Below are 20,606 nucleotides of genomic sequence, written 5' to 3'. Positions count from 1 at the left end.
ATTATGAAGAGAAGACCAAGTATCTGCTTCCAGGATAGAGGAAGTGTCCAGGCCTTTAAAGAAGGCACCAGAAAAAGATACTGTTCTAGTGGAATGTGCCCTAATAGGTGAGGGTAGATTCTTTCCATGAGCCCTTGGATAATGGGAAACAAACAGGCAGTCAGATTTCTGAATCTGTTTGGTTTTATCCAAATAATATCTGAGTTGCCTGTGCACATCTAAAGTGTTTAGGATCCTCTCGCTAGAAGATTGAGGAAAAGGGAAAAAGGTTGGAAGATTGATAGACTGATTGAGTGAAAACTCATTAACCACCTTGGGCATAAAGGAGGGGTGAGTGCTTAGGGAAACCCTATCTCTGTGGAAGACTGTGAAAGGGAAAGAGGACACGAGAGCCTGTAACTCAGATACCCTTCTGGCAGAAGTAATGGCCATGAGAAGGATTGCTTTCCAAGTTCAGTGTTGCAGGGAAGCAGAACTTGCTGGCTCAAAATGGGCCTGGTTAAGTTTTTCTAATACAAAGTTGAGATCCCAAGGAGGAGGGACTGGTTTCCGTGGTGGTCTGATGTGGAGGACACCTTTTAAGAAGAGTTTAACTTCCCATCTGGAAGCTAAAGGGGGAAGACATAGGCAGACATGCAGAGAGAGCAGAAAGATGAGCTTGTACTGAGGAGTATGACAGCCCACTCTTCACACAGGTAGGACTGGAATATCCACTAGTAGTGGCTGTAAATCCTTTTTAAGACACCAGATGGAAAATCTTTTCCATTTAGAAACATGGGATTTCTTAGTTATGGGTTTTTTGGCCTCCTCCAGAACTTGTAGCACGTCCTCGTAAAAAAGGTGTCTGAAGAGAATCAAAACCCTATCACCCACAGAGTCAGCTGTAGGGTTGACATCTGTGAATGAACTAAAGATGTTCTTCGTGTTTCACTGCTGCAGTCCTAACCATTGGGTTACCCATGCTGTGGTAGCCCTCAGTCAGTCTGAATACCAGAGTCAAGGTTTTGTGCGTCTGCTTTTGTCACATGAAGTCAGGTCGTCCGAGCTATAAAGGAGAGTAGGTGACACCATTATCTTAGTCTTTCTTGCCATGGAGCCTGTAGCAGAAGCAATTCGCAACAGTGTCATTCGGCTGTTTCCAGATTTCAAATTTCAGCTGAAAATGTCTAAAGCTAAGTACCCCGTTGGGAATTCTTCCTTTTTCTTGCACTAACTGATGTCTGAAAAAGTCAATAACTGTCTCGCCTGTGGAAAGCAAGTACCACACTGAGACTTCCATTCTTACTGCGTCACTTCCTTAGGCCCAGATCATGACATACCCCGCTATAAGTTCTGTGCCCTCTTTAACAAGAGCACTATTCATCATAGAGCTCTGTTTGTAGCCCGTTATTTTCGTCTTCCATCTCCGATTACCGATATGACGCCGTCAGTCAGCAAACCCCAGATCTTCCAAAAAAACATAAAGATAAGGATAGAGACAGACTGCATAAGGCCAAGCCTTCTGACGACACCACCGCTAAAAGGGTCGTCATTTCTTCAGAATTCAGTGAGGCACTTTCGCAGCCCTTGATGCCCGACTTGATTACTTCGCAAGCCTTTACTGAGACCCTTTTGGAGTCCTGTATGCCGCAGATGATTGCATCATCTAATGAGCCTTCGGCTGTCTCTGCTAGCCGCTATGCAGGCACCGGCTTCCTAAGGATACCGCATGCATTTCGGAATTCACTTCAAGGTCTTCGCTCTCTATTCCAACTAACACACCGACAGAACCGAGGGATACTCTTCAGGCCAGACATAGAGTTACAACAAAGAAAACAGCAAAAAGTCTCCATTCCACTACTCCTACCCCTTCTCAAACTAGAATGCTTAAAATGGCAGAGGATCTCATCACCTTCATCTGGGTAATCAGGCCACTCCAGCCAAAAGGAGAAGAGAACCTTCTCCAGACATCCAATCGGATTTAGACTCAGAGGGATCTGACTCCTCTGTTTTTGAAGAGGAAAATCCTCTTACTGCCTATAAAGGCTCAGATGCAGAAGAATCTATTCCTTCTGCATCACCTCCGGAGGACTTTTTCTTTGGGGAAACCCTCCACATCCTCAGGGAACACTTCCATTGCGAATCAACGGATTGCCCTCAATCCAAGAAAAGACTAAGAGTTTCTGGATCTACCCAACACAGGGCTCTGGCCATCCCACCCGTCTTGGAGGTGGTAGATGATGTTTACCAAGAATCCGGCCTTACCCCTGACACCCTTCAACCTGCCCCCAAAAAACCTGACTGGTACTACAGGGTACCTGACTCACATAAATTCCTCTACAGAAATCCTATAGCAGATCCAGAGTTGATTACTCAAGGACCTAAGGGAGTTAAGGCTACCTCTGCAAAGAATCCTACTCCCTCAGACAAAGAGTCCAGGGCCCTGGACAGATGGAGTAAAAAAGTATATACCTCTGCAGCTTTAACTTTAAGGGCTCTCAACTGTCAGTTCCACATGTTAAAATATCAACAGCACACTTTGAAACTTTTGAAACAGAAACTTTCTGCTTTACCAGATTTTGCCAACAATAAAGAGATTGCAGAATTACTGCACTCTTCATCTCAGGTGGCAAAGCACTCCTTGCACTGTGGATTTGACATCTTAGAAGCTTTTACCAGGGCAGCAGTGACAGGATCTGTTATCAGAAGACATGCATGGCTGAAGGAACAACCTCTCCCTGATCATGTCAAAGCTAAAATCATGGATGCACCTCTTGACAAAGACCACTTGTTCGGACAGAAAACTGAAGAGGTACTTAAAAGATGGAAGACAAAGCAAAATCAATGCAGATTGTTAAAGGTTTTCTTCAAGTACAACCTCCTAGGTTCAGCAAAAAGTTTCCCTCTAAACACTGGACATTTCCTGCACCAAACAGGCAGGCACAAGGCAAAACCCGTAGGGACAGACCCACCAGGATTCAAACTCAGGGCCAGCAAAGAACAAAACAGTGCACCCCCCCCTCCCCCAAACACTAGAGCAGGGAGTTCAAAAGCAACCCTGTATGGAAATAACTCACAAAGACTACCTTTCCCATCTCTGCCAGCCTCCACCACACCAAAAGCTAAGACGAAGGCTATCTCTATGCAGAGAAAATTGGAATTCTGTAGCAAAAGATCAGAGGGTCTTAAAATCATTGCTCAGGGGTACAAATTCAATTTCCAAGAACTACCACCTCCAAGAGGGTACCCAGACCTACCTCCAAACCAGTGGGCAGAAGCACTAAAACAAGTGCAAAACCTTATATCCCTAGGGGCAGTTGAACCTGTACCTCCAGAACAAGTTGCAAAAGGATTCTATTCCAGGGTATTCCTTGTTCCCAGGAAAGAGGGGACTTGGAGTCCCATCCTGGACCTATCCTTTCTCAATACCTTCCTGGTAATCCCAAAATTCAAAATGCTTTCCTTACAACAGCTTCTACCAATGCCGCCAAACAAAGCTTGGATGGTCACCTTAGACCTAAAGGATGCTTACCTGCACATCCCAATAAGGGAATCATGCAGAAAATTCCTGCACTTCATAGCAGAATCACTACACTTTCAATTCTCTGCTTTGCCTTTTGGCTTATCTACTACTCCCAGGGTATTCACCAAATGTCTAACTCCTGTCATTGCCTTTTGCAGGCAAAACAATGTACAGATTTACCCTTACCTGGACGACTGTCTCAACCAGGCAAACTGCAAGGAACTGCTCCTGCAGCACCTCTCTTTTGTAAAAACCCTACTCACCTCTCTGGGGTTTACTGTCAATGAAAGGAAACCAAAACAGACACCTACCAGGAAAATCATATTTCTGGGAGCCTTACTGGACACAGAACAGCAAATGGCCTTTCTGTCCCCAAGAAAACAAAGTTTTCTACCAAAATACTTCACTACTCTGGCCTTCTAAACCCAGCTCTCTGCCAGGAAGTTTCTACAAGCTCTAGGGTACATGGCCTCATGCATCCTCCTGGTACCTCTGGCCAGACTACACATGAGGAAAATTCAGTGGTACCTAAACAACCTGTGGTGTCAACACTCACAACCTCTGGACACCTCCCTGCTTGTGATCCCTTGCATAAGATCCGAGTTCCTCTGGTGGGCCCAGGCCTGTGCTCTGAACAAGGGACTTCCATTCACCCTCCGTCCATCAGACCAGACCATAACTACAGATGCTTTGGACATAGCCTGGGGCGCCGACCTAGAAGGCAGATGCGCCTAAGGTCTCTGGGATGCACAAATAACTATCCTTGCACATCAACCAAAAGGAAATGATAGCAGTACAAAATGCTCTGGCATCCTTCAAACCCTACCTCAAACCAGGGGTGCTTCTCATAAAAACAGAGAACACCACAGTCTTGTGGTACATCAACAAACGGGGAGGGACTCAATCTTACCCCCTGTACAGACTAGCCATGAACCTGTGGCTAGCAGCCTCATCCATGGGACTACATCTTTTAGCCCAACACCTCCCGGGCATCAACAGCACCCTGGCAGACCACCTAAGCAGAATCCTGCTGCAAATCCACAGAGATATTTTTCTGCAAATTACCCACACATGGGGGACCTCCCAGGTGGACCTCTTTGCCTCTCATTTAAATCAGCAAAAAATAGGCAGGCAACAGTAATTCTTAAACTTTTATGGTTAGCGCTTTTGTCAAGTATTCTTACACTCAACTTCATCAGACTCTAGTTAAAAGAATGGTAGCCATATTTAAAACCAGATTCATAGTCACATGTTCAGTCGCCTCACATGACATCATGTCACCTGATAACAATTCTCATTTCTATAACACATGTACCTAAAAATTGTTTAAACAATTGTGTAAAAATGTATTTACTTTCCTATTGACTTAATACTCAAATTCATATGTACATATACAAAGAATACATAAATATACATGAAAAAGCAAGATAAAATATCCAAAAAACAATATTTGTTACTGTGTACATAAAAATTGTTACATGTCACTAATCATCCTGAATAAATTTCAGTTGAATGTCATAAATACATGTACTTGTATATGGGGGGGGGGGGTTGTGTGTATATAACAAACACAAAGAATGCCCCAAATTATATGTCTAGTCACCTGAGTATTAGCCTTGTGTTAATGTTTTAACCTCCTTAGTTTCAAGACACATCCCAAAGAGCATACATCGTTTAACCCTGGTGTCACATAGACCCTAGTTCTAAGCTGCCAAATCAGCTCCTTCACCTCAAGTTTTAAGCCTAATGGACCGCCCCTGATGTCAAATTCAGTTTGGTTGATCACCCTGAATGTGAAGGAATGACCAGGGTTTTTTATCACATGTTTTGCGAGAGCGTTGTCTGTTTTGGCTTTCCTAACGTGGTAAATATGCTCGTACACTCTTTCCGTTAGTTTACGCTCAGTCTTGCCGATGTAAAAACCCGTACAAGACTGGCAGGAAGCGAGGTAAACAACCATAGTGGAATTGCAATTGAATCTGCCCTTACAAGCAAATTTTTCATCCAAGATGTTAAATCGGTTACCTGTTTGCATAAACCTGCAATAAGAGCAGGCTTCGCATTTGTACATACCTGGAATACGTATCATCTTTGGGGGTGGCATTTCCAAGAGGTTTTTCAAATTAATCCCCCTCCTGTAAACTACATTTGGTGCAGGTCCAAATTTAATAAATTTTTTGTCTATTTGGAAAATATTCCAATTCTTTTGCAAAATCTGTCTAATGTTTTCACTATCTGAACTAAACGTAGTAATGAAGGAGTACCTATAATCAACCCTTAGGTTACTTTCACCTCCAACAGGTACCCTGTCATCAATACTCATCCCCTGATTGCTGTTGTCTAAAATGGCTTTAAAATGGCCATTTGCCCTTTTATTTTGAACTTCCTCAAATAGGTTGCTCAACTTGTCTACAGGGTATCCTCTGTTTGTGAATATTTGCAATAACAATCTACACTCCTCCTCAAAGTCAGTGGCAGTAGTACACATTCTTGCGGCCCTGACCAGTTGTCCCTTTACTTTGGACCTTTTTTGATGTTGGGGGTGGGCACTACTGTAATGGAGGAAGGAGTTAAAATAAGTGTCCTTCCGATGTATTTTGGCTAAATACTGTTTGTTGGCGTAATCCTTCCTTAATTCTACATCAATAAAAGCTATTCTTTCAGTATGAAATACATGGGTGAATACCAGAAAATCCGTCGTGTTGTTGCAGTATATCATAAATTCCTTAAACGTACTTTCTTCTCCCTTAAAGATTAAAAAAATATCGTCCAAAAATCTGGCATAGTAATGAATCTCACCCTTAAATCTATTTATGGTGTTATGCACAAATTGGTCCTCCCAAAAGGCCATTACTAAGTTAGCAAAACTGCCCCCCACTGGGGACCCCATTGCCACCCCACTGTTCTGTAAATAAAACTGACCGTTGAACAAAAATAATTTGTTGGACAAAATTATGCCCAACAGTTCTGTTATTAAGCCGATTTCAGATGCAGGTGCCCCTCTTTTTACTAATAGTAACTTGAGCCATTCAATACCCACACCATGTGGGATGACGGTGTACAAATCTTTGACATCAATTGTGGCAAAGTTAAAATCAGGGTGAAAGAACTGGTTGTGTACTGCTTCCAAAAAAGACCAGGAGTCCTTGCAAATAAAGGGTTCCATTGATACGTACTTTTTCAACAAACTGTCCACAAATTTTGCAAATGGCTATGTCACTGAATCCCTTCCATCCACAATTGGGCGCATGGGAGGGTCCCTCAAGCATTTGTGGATTTTTGGAATCCTGAAAATCACAGGGGTTTTAGGGGAAACCATAGTTAAGTAATTTACCAAATTTAGATCAGTCCTATTCTCCATGACCAAGTCGTTAAACACCTTAATACGGTTGTATGCTTGGTTTACCTCGTTTAGTGAAACCTGCATATATGTAACCAAATTAAGCATATTTTTCATTCTCTGTATGTAGTTTGTACGATCAAACAACACCAAACCACACCACCCTTGTCAGCCTTAACAATTCTTACATCAGCATTCCTCAAGGTGTCTATCAAAACCCATTCATCCCTTGACATGTTAAAGGCTTCACTCCCTGGATTATTCACATTGTTGAACCTATTCCTTTTGGTAGCCGATAAACACCTATGGTCAATGTCACACATCCTTTCAAATATATCCAACAATGAATGTAAGGGTGGATTGTAAACACTAGATGCTTTAAACTCTGCATTTACACTCAACTCATTATTGAACAACAGGTTTAAATTGAGTTTCCGTAAGTATAATTTTAAGTCAATCAAAACACCACAAATGTCCATTCTTTTAGTTGGTACAAATGTCAAGCCTTTAGAAAGGACATTAACTAATTCCAGTTGAACAGTATATTCCGAGTAGTTGAAAATCTTAAAGTCACCTCCAGAGTCAGCTATTACATGTGGTAAACACACCAACTTGGGTTGTTGTAAGGTGGGTTGCAAATTACAGCTGGAAACAGGATTTTGAAAATGAGTATTTGCTTCCAACACCATATTAGATGTTACCTTTTGCAGCCTCGACACTTGTTGTTGGTCTTCCACCCATTGCGTCCACTGTTCTGGGTTGCCCGATCTTGCTTCTGTCCCTGGTGAAAATTTGGATAATAAGCTGCTGACCTCGCATTCGTATTTGCCTGGGAATGAACAGCTTCAGTTTGATTTTGAAGCCGTTCGCTTCTTCTTAGTTCCTGGGTATCCTGTAGGGTTATTCCTCCATTTCCCTCACTTGTACCAACCAAGTCCTGTTGGTCTAAGCAGGGGAAGTGGTTGTTTTCTCCTATATTGGAAGGTTCATTGTCACTGTTAGCCCGGGTGTTCAAAAAATTGTTATTCACTTCCGCTCAAGCATTCCATTGCTGTGAGGGGGGAGGCTCCGGATAAGCCATCCCACTTTTGTACTCGTCCTCTTCTCGCTTCAATTTTTTGATTTTAAAAGATTTTAGTTTCTCCATTTGCTTGTCAATACTAGCGAAAACTCGATGGTAATCGAATTGGTACTGGGAGAAATCAAGGTCCATCCTGGTAGCATTATCCATATCCTTGATCTCCTGCACTAGGGTGTCCACCATGAATTGGTAGTGCTTAACCAGCACCTCCAGAAATTCAATTCCTTGTTGATCAAACAGTTTCAAGAGCTCAACATGGAAGGCTGAATTAGAAATCAGCCCTGTTGGATAACGCCAGGTACGAAGCCCTTTCGGCACCTGGCGCCGCTTGATGTATTCCTTAAAATAGGAGATTTTGAGTTGTAACTTCTTTAGCTTGAAAGACTTATAATCCAAAATCTTGAGGTTGTCCACAATGCTGATGTTATTGTTGGAAAAGCTGGCACTAAAATCACCTTGGTTAACCTCATTCTGCAAACCAATGCCTGGTTGCAGCCAGTCATTAAGTATTAAAGATGTTGAATTAGTAAGAGTAATCGCATTTGGAGTCCCAATATTCCCTCGAGGTGACATTGAAACTGTTGAACTGGCTGGTGGGGTCAAACCAGCCCGGTTCAAGGTGTTACACTGTACTGTAACCTGCTCCTGGTTGTTAGGGAGCCGTTCGCTGTTCACAAGGTCAGTCAAATCATCCACTTTTTTAGTTAAGTTATTGATAAAAAACATTAACCAACTTATTTCAGATCCTCCAGCCCCCTGGTCATTCTCCCTTCCCAAGGGGGACGATGAACCACTGGGGATTGTTAAAGACTCACCAGTTGCCATACCCAGAAAGAAACCAGCGTAAAGTCAAACTGCAAACAAATTACTGAAAAACAACAAAAAATAGGCAGTCAACAGTAATTCTTAAACTTTTATGGTTAGCACTTTCGTCAAGTATTCTTACACTCAACTTCATCAGACTCTAGTTAAAAGAATGGTAGCCATATTTAAAACAAGATTCATAGTCACATGTTAGTCACCTCATGACACCATGTCACCTGATAAAATTCTCATTTCTATAACACATGTACCTAAAATTTGTATAAACAATTGTGTAAAAAATGTATATACACTTTCCTATTGACTTAATACTCAGATTCATGTGTACATATACAAAGAATACATAAATATACATGAAAAAGCCAGCTAAAACATCCAAAAAACAATATTTGTTATTGTGTACATAAAAGTTGTTACGTGTCACTAATCAACCTGAATAAATTTCAGCTGAATGTCATAAATGCATGCACTTGTATATGGGGGGGGGGGGTTTGTGTGTATATAACAAACACAGAGTGCCCCAAATTATATGTCTAGTCACCTATTAGCCTTGTGTTAATGTTTTAAACTCCTCAGTTTCAAGACACATGCCAAAGAGCATATGTCGTTCAACCCTGGTGTCGCATAGGCCCTAGTTCTAAGCTGCCAAATCAGCTCCTTCACCTCAAGTTTTAAGCCTAATGGACTGCCCCTGATTTCAAATTCAATTTGGTCGATCACCCTGAATGTGAAGAAATGACCAGGGTTTTCTACCACATGTTTTGTGAGAGCGTTGTCTGTTTTGGCTTTCCTAATCTGGTAAATATGCTCGGAATGATGTCAGAAATGAAGGGAGCAGTGGGTAAATCAGGCCTAGGCTTCTTGGCCTTCTTAGCTTGCAGCTCGGCTTAAGGGCCAAAAATAGCTTCCATGTCATCTGCAAGATGCTTAAGACACTGATTTTTGAGGTATAAGTTAAGAGAAGCTAAGCGACTACATATGGTCTTGGGTACAAAAGCCTTACAAATAGCACTGGCAGTATGATCGTGATCTGGGCTTAGGCAAAATAAAGGCCGTGAGAGTCCTTATGCGGAATCTGTCTTCCACACTGACACTTGCCTTTCCTAGCTGACGTGTAATCAAAACGATACACAGTAGCCAAAGACTGTAATGAAAAAATCCCAAACGGGTACTTATGTGGTATCACAACTTGTCTGACAAACTACAACCGGAGCAGATGATCGGATAGGCAGCAGAAAATTTCTGAGGTCTGGTACCTGCCGACATCCGTTTTATACCCAATGTCTCTTTATGATTGATGTATGTTTTTGATTCTGTGCGATGTCGCACATAACTCACAGTGGCGATACTTTTGTACACTGGCCAGATTTATGAGTCTGCTTGAGGCAGACTCCCTCATGTTATGAATATTGCAGCATATGAATAGAAGGACATTCATAATTCTGCTACATGAAGTGGTTCAAATGGAGCAGTCGAACACTTTTCAGTCACTAAACTGAAATCCCAAGAAGGAGCCAACGGTTTTCTAGGAGGACACATATGTAAGATGCCTTTCAAAAATTGTCTTACCTAAGGGCAGAAAAAAAAACAGAAGAGGGGTCTGTGGACAGAAATGCAAAGATGTCCCTGAAATGAATCTTGCTGGAAGTGTATCCCAGGCCAGAGGACAGTAACGTGCAATTAGTCTAACAACAGAGGCAACTTGACCTAAAAAGGGTCCTTGATCTTAAAATAGCACCATATGTAACATTTCTTCCATTTGCTCTTACATAATTTCCTAGTAGCAGGTCTTATAGCTTCCTTTAATACCTGCTGTATGTCCTCAGAAAAAAAAAGAGTACTTGAAAGAGATCAGAACTCTATCATCCAGGCAGTTAATTGCAGAGTTTCTAGACTGGGATGTGTCAAACATCTCATGTGTTTCGTAAGTAGATTCACTCTGTGCGAGAGCATGTGATAACTGCTTTTGGACAAATTGAAAGAAGAGAGAACCTCTGTTGCCTTGGCTAAAAGGGATTTACCAGTATAATCTTTGATAAGTCTTCCTGGACCTTTAGAAGAGCTCTGGATATTAATGGAAAGGGTGGAAAAGCATATAGGCACATTGCCTTTCAAGGGAATGAAAAGGTCTGTCTTTCAGGCATGTTTGAAGGGGTTCCTAGAGCAGAACTTGTTCAACTGTTTGTGTTGTAAGGAGGTGAACAGATCTGTTTAAGGTGTTTCCCAGAGGTGGATCAGTTTCTGGAAGGCTTCTTGGTATAGTTTTTTTTCATGAGGGTCTACCTTTGTTCTGCTCAGCTTGTCTGCAGCAATGTTTTACTCCGATAGTATGTATTAAGTTTAAACATTCAAACTGAGTTGGGTAGCTTGTCTCCTAGGTTATAATAGCAAGTCTGCAAGGGTGTAGGACCTAATTCCCCGTTTGGTCAAGTACCATTTTATTGTAGCGTTATCTGTGATTAGTTGAAGAGGTGCTGGTGTCCAGAGAGTATTTGATTCCAGAGAGGGAAGTAAAGGCCTAGAGTGGTGGAATAAACAGTTTAGTAGAAGATGAAAAATTACAGCAGGAAATTTCATCAGAATCTGCTTTAGGATTAGTCATCAGATATTTATAAGACTGAGAGACTTTATACACTTTGTTAGGATATTTGGAAGTTGGAGGGTGAGTGTCAGGCATACTGCCAGCAGATAAGAAAATATCCCCCAGAACCACTAATGTTGGAGAAACAGCTGCTTGCTGAAAAAAATCTAATTGTAACAGGTCATAACATTTTCTCTGAAAGGAATGAAAGAGTTTGTCTACTCCCCAGTCCCAGAAAAAGCTAAGAATTGTGTGTGTATGTGTGTGTGTGTGTGTGTGTGTGGGGGGGGGGGGGGGTCTGGAGAGGCACTTTCCTCAGAGTCAGAATGTTCTGGGGTAGAAAAATTGTCAGAATCACAGTACGTCCAGCCCCTCTCCATCTGATAAAGATTCAGTCATATTTCTTTTTTTTTTTTGTGGGGGGGGGGGGTGGCTCTTTCTTTTTCTGTCAAAAGGGAAGGAAGAAACTGGAGTTAACATGCGAAAATTAGACATATGGTGAAACAAATCCTGCTGACCCCAAAGCTGTGTTCACTCACTAACAAAGTAAAATGAACAAAAATGTAGAACCAATAAAAAACATACAGATACAATAGCCATAACAATTTTAAATGTTCTATGGTTTCTGCCTTAAAAGAAAGCTGTACCTTTAAATTTTTGTATGGCTACTGTATCTGTATGTTTTTTATTGGTAGATATCTAATTGATTGCATTTTAAGTATTTGAGATGTTGCAGTTTTTTGTATGGTCTGAAGAAGTGATTTTAATCGCGAAAGCGCTCACCTGTGTTCGAATTAAAAGTGTGTTTGGATTTTATACTTCTGTTTGCCATTTGCTTTTTATTGGTTTGCTGTGGTGCTGTGTTCTACATTTTTGTTCATGCTAAAATTAGACAATGACCCTTTAGTGTGTCCCAGTAAATCTTTCCTGTCCAGGAAGGGGGGAACAGAAGAAGCAACATTCTTATTTTTTTTCTTTTCCTGTGAAAATCCAAAGATGACCCAACAGCTGCAGAGGACATTGCTGGAAACCTAGTGTATGGTTGCTGGTCTGAGTTCTATACCAGAGGGACCAGGTAGACACGATGGATGGTCCAAGAGACTGACTTCAGAGTCCCCATCTGCAGATGAGCAACTACTCCCAGCTCCTTACTCATTTTTTTCTTGTGAGCTGGTGAGAGGAGAATGACAGAGACTGGAGCTGTTCAAAGGATAAAGAAGTTTGAGCAGTGGGTGAGAAAACAGTTTGTGCCAGTAACCCTTCTTACAAAAACTTTTTCTTTTTTAAATAACAGTTAAAACTAACTGCACCAAATTTTATCCCAGCAAGTACTTTTTAACAGGACACAACTCCAAAATCTAGTGTAAAATAATAACAGTTGCCACAAACACTGCACTGACCCAGACATGAGGCTGTTAAAGGTCAGAAAAAAAAAAAATCCTAGGACAAGAAATAATAGTTTTCTCAGAAACATATGTTTTCACAAAAAAAAACAAGAAGTGGAAGGTATTTTTCTCCTGAAGGGTACTTATCTGTGCAGCTTGCAAGATCGCTAGCCAGCTGTTAGTTCCATGAAGCTCGTAGTGTGCACGTACTTTGGTGGCAAGAAAGCGCTGAAGCTTTTGACCTCCTATTCACTCCTTTTATATGTCTTTCTTTGAGCCTGCCAGTATTAGTGTGCAGAGAAGGCGACCTAAAGCTTTGAAGTGATGGCTTGTGGTCATATCCTGAGCAGGATATATAACCCATTTACTTTGGCTACTGCAACACTGATCATTTTGTTGAACAACAGGTTTGATCAAATCACCTACATGCTTTTCATGCTCTTTTACCATCAGTTCCAGTTCTCCCACATGATACATCACAGAAGTGCTTTTCTGGCACAAGTGAAGTCACTTGCATTTGTTTTCATAGAACCCCAACTCTCACCATTCTGTGCACTTGTTCATTCAGTCTATATCTTTGTCTAAATTCCCTCCCCATCATCCACTGCTGCAGCTAGCTTTGTGTTGTCAGCAAATAAGTTTTTGTGTTCTCCTTTCCCTCAGATATGTCTGACACAAACACTGAAGACCACTGAACCAAATGAAGACTCTTGTAGTACTGTAAGTTACTTTGCTAACATTTGGCACTGTTCCTCCTACCTTGATTGTCTGTGTCCTAGCATTCTGCCCTCCAGCTATCCTCTTCCAGTGTGAGACCAGGTCTCAGATCTTCAATAATTTTACTTGGCGGTATACTGTTTCCCTGAGCTGACAGCAGCACCAGTACTGTGAAACAGGTATAAAATATACCCGTAAACTTTGTTACAGTATGTATTTATGCATGTAGCTTTGCCAAGCACGGTATTAAAAAGCAGAACAAAGTACCCACAAACTACATAGGTGGTAGCCCCCTAAATACGGAAGATGTAATAAGGGATCTGGGGGCCCAAGTAGATAGTAACCTCTTCTTAGATAATCACATTGCCAAAGTGGTTAAAAAATCCTTCTATATGGCCCACCTAATCACAAAAGAGTTTGCATCCAGATCAAAAGAGGTCATTGGGCCCCTCTACGCATCACTCATCAGACCTGTCATAGAGTACAATGCCCCATTTGGGATGTACCTTACAAAACACCTGCAACAACTGGAAAGACCACAGAAGTACCTCACCAAGAGTATCACTGGCCTCAAGCAGATGCCCTATGCAGCTCGACTGAAGAAACTCCAGCTGTACTCGGTTGCATACCGCCTACTCAGAGGTGATCTCTACCTGACATACAAGGCTATGTCCAACCCAGAATTGATGGATATGGTCCACCTAAAGAAAACCATATCCCTTTGAGCCACATGCTCCAGGGATCTAAACCTCACCCCAACAATAAATAGGACGTGCTGTAGGGATAGATTCCTGTCCCAGAGACTTCCCATGCTCGGGAACAAGATTCTAGTCTGCATTAGGTTCATATGTTCATAGGTTCATACTAGGCTATCTACCCTAGGGCATTTATAAGCCTAGCCAGAATGTGTTTGGCTTTCGCCACCCATTTTAAATTTATTTTGCTATGCCCTTTTTCGAGGTTAGTATACTTGTGCCTCTGTCTAACAGTGACACAGAAGTAATACCTGGGGTAAACCTACGATCTCCCATCCACTCATCAAGATTCCTCTTGAAGAGAGTCAATGAGGGACTCTGCCTAACCTGGACTAGGATTTTATTCCAGAGTGAAGGGAGCCTCTGGGTTATGAATCTGTCCCTCCTGCATGTCCTATTTATTTCAATCCTGAGGTTCAAGTCTCTCGAGCGCGTAGCTCGATGGGATTTGGATTTTCTGAGGTGCAGCATGTCCATTAATTCCGGGTTGGACATGGCTTTATACGTCAGGCACAGATCGCCTTTGAACAGGCAGTATGCCACTGAGTAGAGCTGGAGATTCTTTAACCGGGCAGCATATGGCATCTGTTTGAGCCCTTTAATCCTCTTGGTGAGGTACTTTTGGGGTCTTTCCAGTTGCTGCAGGTGTCTGGTAAGGTACATCCCAAAAGGGGCATTGTACTCAATTATGGGCCTGATGAGGGATGAGTAAAGAGGCACAATGACGTCCCCTGATATAGATGTGAATCCCTTCATGATTAGGTGGGCTATATAAAATGTTTTTCTAACCACTTTGGCCACATGGTTGTCAAATGAGAGATTGCTATCAACTTGGGTCCCCAGGTCCCTAATTACTTCTTCTGTACTTAATGGATTACCACCTATGTAGTAATTTGTGGGCACTTTGTTTTTGCCAAAGGGGATGACTATACACTTTTTGGCATTTAGCTTGAGGCCATGGCTCTGGCACCAGTTGTCTGTTTCTATGAGGCCCTTTTGGAGGATGCTTGTTTCGGCTGGAGAGTCTATTATGGCACCCAGTTTGCAGTCATCTGCGAACTTGGTCAGCCACAGTCCTTCCGTGTTGGACTGTATCTCCGAGAAATATATACCGAACAAGAGAGGTCCCAGGACTGAGCCTTGTGGGACACCACTTGTAACTGGTTTGGAGTCTGACATGGCTCCAGCAATTCTAACCATGTGGGTTCTGTCCTTGAGCCAGTTTGCAATCCATCTAGTGACATAGGGGTTTATATTTAAGCTGGTGAGCTTATCTATAATGCCCGAGTGGGGTATTGTATTGAAGGCTTTTGTGAGGTCCAGGTAGGCTGTGTGGACCACCTTCCCCTCGTCAATGGCCTTGGTGACTGTTTCAAAGAAATCAACAAGGTTTAAGAGGCAGGATCTGCTCTTAACAAAGCCGAACTGGGTAGGATCCAGTGTTTGTAGGTCCTCAATATCTTTATTTATGAGGTCCATGATGATCCTTTCCATAGCTTTGCAGACCAAGCTAGTCAGGCTTATGGGGCGATAGTTTCCAGGATCCGTTGAGGCACCACCTTTATGGAGAGGGACCACTGTTGCTGTACGCCACTCTTTGGGCACATATCCTGTAGTAAGGCTGAGATTGAACAGTAGTTTTATGTTTGGGTTTAGCTCTTCTTGGAGTTCATGTAGGATGCAGCCCGGGACACCATCTGGTCCCATTGATGCTGTGTTTTTTGCTTTGGAGAGGGCGGCTCTTACCTGAGCATCTGAGATGTCAGGGGCAGCACTCTGCTGGGATAGATATTTGCCCTTTTGGTGGGGAGAAGTTTGCGCTGAACCTGTCAGCTAGGATGTTGGCAATGTCTGTGGTTTCGGTGTATTTTTTTTCATTTTGGACTAATTCTGAGCATATCTGGGAATTACCACCCAGGTTCCTAACATAACTAAAGAAAGCCTTGTGATTATCCTTAGTGTCCTGTGCAATTTTTCTCTGAAAGCTGGCCTTAGACAATTTTATGTGTGCCCGTAGTTTTTTGCTAATACTGATCAGTGATGCCTTCCCTTTTTGGGATTTTGCTCTATCATTTAGTAGCTTCCTCCTTCTATTGTATAGTTTGTTTATGGCTGTGGTCCACCAGACAGGACGTCTGCCTTTGGAGGATTGCGTCTTGGTTTTATTTGGGATCGCATGATCCATGCATTCCTGAAGGTGTTCATAGAATGCGTTTATAAAGGATTCTGCGGTCTGGGCCATATTTTCCACAGGCCCGGGGGCTTTGAAGGATTCCACCTCAGTTTTGAGGAGTGTGAAATTTGCTTTAGAGAAGGTTTTCACTGTGGTTTTCTGGGCAGGGGGTGGGGTCGGGATGTGAATATCCAGCGAGATTAGTTTATGGTCTGATTTTACCAGTGAGGGATACACTTCTGGTCTGGAGCATAGAGTCTCCATGTTGGTGATGATCAGGTCCAGTATGTTTTCCCCTCTTGTGGGAGTGGTAACAAGTTGTTCCATAGCATTTGAGTTTATAAATTCTAGGAACCTTTGGGCTAGGGTGTTGGAGCTAGAGTAATGCTCCCAGTCTATGTTTGGATAGTTGAAGTCGCCCAATATAATGGTGTTTGGAGAGACCTTCATATTTTCCAGTGTTCTCAGGAAGGCCGAGTGGGGTTCCTGGGTTTGTGAGGGTGGTCTGTAGCAGGCTATAAACTGGAAGGCAGTTTTACCCACTGTTAGTTGCACATGGATAGTCTCTGATGCTTCGTGCTTTGCCACCAACTTGGAGGTGTGGGTATCTTTGATGAATATTGATACTCCCCCTCCTTTTGTGGTTCAGTCCAGGTTTTGGGGCCGAAAAGCATGGTATGAGGTATAACCTGGTAGTGCTGGGGTGCTCTCCGGAGCCCTGAACTAGGTTTCTGTTACTGCACAGATATCGATGTTCTCCATGCTAAGGAGAGTTTCGAGTGCGTGCATCTTGAGGTTTAGACTTCTGGTGTTCAGTAGCATTACTCTTAGTTTCTTATCCCTTGTGATACCTATGGAGGTGGGTTTGTCTTTTGAGCCTTGCCTAAAAAAGGCACTATGGGGGTAGCAAGAGCCTTTGCCAATATCCGAAAGCCCAGGGGTGACAGGTGCAAGCCGTCCCTAGCGAAGCATCGTGGCTTGTCGAGCATATCATCCCAAGCTGACAGGCATTGGATCCCCTTTGAATGACACCAGTACTTAAGCCAATTGTTGAAATTGATCATCTTGTCTTCATATTGTGGCATCATTCTTGGTGAGGGTAAGATGCTACTCAAGGTCAGGGTCATACCGGCCTGGGCTACATGCTCAGAGAGCTCCTTTATGTCTCTTTTCATGTAGTCCAGGGAGGTACATCTCAGGTCATTCACACCAGCATGGACAATGACTGAGTCATATTTGTACTTGCCTTGGAGTGATCTGAGTGCTTGTGTTATGTGGCGGATCCTAGCGCCCAACAGGCTGCTCACCGTGACCCTCTCCTTGTTCAGCCTGGTGAGCGGGACGTCAGTGTGCCTGACGAAAGAGTACCCTATTACAAGTGTATCAAGTGTGTTGTTTAGTCTTAAGGGCTGTGACTGATGTTCTTCATCTCACATTGCTGCAGTCCTTACACTTGGGTAGTCCGCTGTCCTCGGTCGGCCCGAATATCAAAGTATAAGGCTGACGTCGGTCAAGGCGCATTTGACTGACATCAGAACGTCAGGGTACAAATGCGCATGACCGACGTCATATCCTCAGTCTTTTTTGCCGCATGGTCTAATGCAGAAGCAGCGTTGCAAGTGCCGTTCGGCGTTCTGAAATTTTTCGAATTCGGAGTTTCAGACCGGGTCAAAGTTGGCTAAGTACCCCGTTGGGGAATATTTTAGTTTTTTCTTGCCTCAGTGGTTTACCGGATGTCAGAAAAAGTGAATAACTGTATTTCTTGTGGGAAACCGATACCGCATAGAGATTATCATACTTTGTGTATTCCTTGTTTAGGGCCTCAGCACGACGTTGTTGGGTGTCGCTCTTGTGCTAGATTCAATAAGCGCACTATTAAGAGAAGGTTAGATTGTGCCAGGTTAGTCTTCGGGAAGCGGTGCAATTATAAAATGCCGTCGGATGCTCCGACGCCCGCTTCGAAGAAGCGCAAGGACAAAGCAGCTAAGCCTAGGCTAGAAGAGCCGTCCGTACCGGACGCCGGTTCTTTAGAGGTGTCGGTGGAGCCGGTGGTTCCGCCGGAGGTTTCTCTGGAGTCTCAGGGAGAGACTTTGTTATTGCAGGATGTGGCCTCTCAGGAGGCAGGTCAGGCTGAAGGGGCTTCTCAGGTTACTGTACTCCCCTCCCTTCCTAGGGTGGTTAGGCCCTCTCCTTCTGTTTCCAAGGCTTCTCCCAGAGGCAGGCCAGGTGTAGCTTCAGTTGGTGTCACCCCTAGTTCTTCAGGATCTGTGCCCAAGAAGCATATGCTTAAAATGGCAGAAGATTTGATTACTTTAATTAGAGGTTCTTTGCCCCCTCCTGATAAGAGACCTAGGGTGGAACCTGAGCTAGGGAGTTTTGAGCAGGCTTCGGATGTTTCAGAGTCTTCGGCTGAAGACTTGCAGGAGTATTCTCCTTATTCTGATTCTGATGTGGATGATTCTACTCCTTCTGCTTCTCCTCCTGAGGATTTTTCTTTTCAGAGACTCTTCATTCCATGAGGGAGCATTTTAAGTGGGAAGGTCAGGACTTCTCTGATTCCAGGAAAAGGCTTAGGGAATTTTTGTTTTTACCCCAGCATAGGCCTTTGGCTATACCTCCTGTTCTGGATGTTATGGAAGATGTGTTTGCAGAGGCTTCTCTTAATCCTGATTCTTTGCCTCCTGCTCCTGTTAAACCGGATAGGTATTACAGGGTGCCTGAAGCTCATAAGTATCTTTTTAAGAGTCCTAGGGCAGACCCAGAAACTGTTAGTCAGGGGCCTAAGGGTGTTAAGGCTTCTGTTGTCAAAAATCCGGTTCCTCCAGATAAAGAGGCCAGGGCTTTGGATAGATGGGGAAAGAAAGTTTATACTTCTTCCACCTTAGCTATGAGGGCTTTGAATTGCCAGTTTCACATGTTGAAATACCAAAACTATCTTCTTTCTCAATTGAAGTCTAAGGTAGATGCTCTGGCGGAAGGTATTGAGTGTAAAGAGTTACAAGATTTAGTACATGTTTCTGAACAGGTGGGTAAGCATTCTTTGCAATGTGGTTTTGATGCTGTACAGGCCTCGTCTAGGGTGGCTGCCACTGGATCAGTTCTTCGCAGGCAAGCCTGGCTGAGGGATCAGAATTTATCTGACCATGTTAAGACAAGGATTTTGGATGCTCCTTTACAATCTGATGTGTTGTTTGGTTCTCCTGTTGAGGCAGTCTTAAAGAAAATGGAAGACAAGGCTAAGTCTATGCAGACTGTTAAAGATTTTTTGCAGGTTCAGCCTCCGAAGTTTAGTAGAAATTGGCCTACCAAGGGGTGGACGTATCCTTCTTATGATTCCCAGTCTAGGGGTAGATCTAGACGTGGTAGGGGCAGAGCTCAGGGCTCTTTCAGGCCTAGAACAGGGAGTTCACCTGCACAGTCTTCGGTGAGGGCAGGGGTCAGTCCTTTCGTAAACAGACCCAATGACCTACCTTTTCAGCTGCCAGAGCCTTCTCGCCTGGCAGCACCTTTGGGAGGAAGGTTGGCACTTTTCAAGGAAAATTGGAGTTTAATTACCCAAGACAGATGGGTATTGGATATCATACACCACGGTTACAGGTTTTATTTCCATACCTTGCCTCCTTTCAAAGGCATGCCAGACGTTCCTCCTCAGCAAAGAATAGAGGCTCACAAACAAATTTCTCTGTTACTTCAAATAGGGGCCATACAGCCAGTCCCTATGCCAGAAGTGGGCCTAGGATTTTATTCTCGCCTGTTCCTAGTACCAAAGAAAGGGAACACGTGGAGACCAATTTTGGATTTATCTATCCTCAACACTTATCTGGACATTCCCAAGTTCAAAATGTTGACGTTACAACAGCTTTTACCTCTGCTGGGCAAAGATCATTGGATGGTAACTTTGGATCTCAAGGAGGCTTACCTTCATGTTCCTATCAGACTGAGTTGCAGGAAGTATCTGCGTTTTCAGGCTGGGACTTCTCATTATCAGTTCTCTGCATTGCCCTTTGGCTTATCTACTGCGCCCAGAGTGTTCACGAAAGTTCTGGCTCCAGTGATAGCTTTCCTCAGGCTAAAAGGAATACAGATCTATCCTTATTTGGACGATTGCCTGATTCTGGCTCAAGGAAGGGACGAGCTTCTTCATCATTTGGAATATGTGATAGCAGTGCTAAGATGCCTGGGGTATTCTGTGAACGAAATAAAGTCCAGTCTAGTACCCTCTCAGGACATGTGCTTTCTGGGTGTAAGAC

The 20,606-nt window shown here is 43.2% G+C and overlaps 1 protein-coding gene across 4 annotated transcripts in view; it reads left to right on the top strand.

Annotated features, from left to right (window-relative positions):
* RNF170 (ring finger protein 170) overlaps positions 1-20,606 on the top strand; it is a 747,148-nt gene that overhangs the window by 332,394 nt on the left and 394,148 nt on the right. The gene's annotated exons all lie outside the window — the stretch shown is intronic.

This window comes from Protopterus annectens, chromosome 2.part0, assembly GCF_019279795.1.
Source record: "Protopterus annectens isolate FY-2018-M chromosome 2.part0, PAN1.0, whole genome shotgun sequence".
NCBI classification, from domain to species: domain Eukaryota; kingdom Metazoa; phylum Chordata; order Ceratodontiformes; family Protopteridae; genus Protopterus; species Protopterus annectens.
Note: the sequence above shows the minus strand (reverse complement) of the source record. Positions and strands in the feature narration are given on the sequence as shown.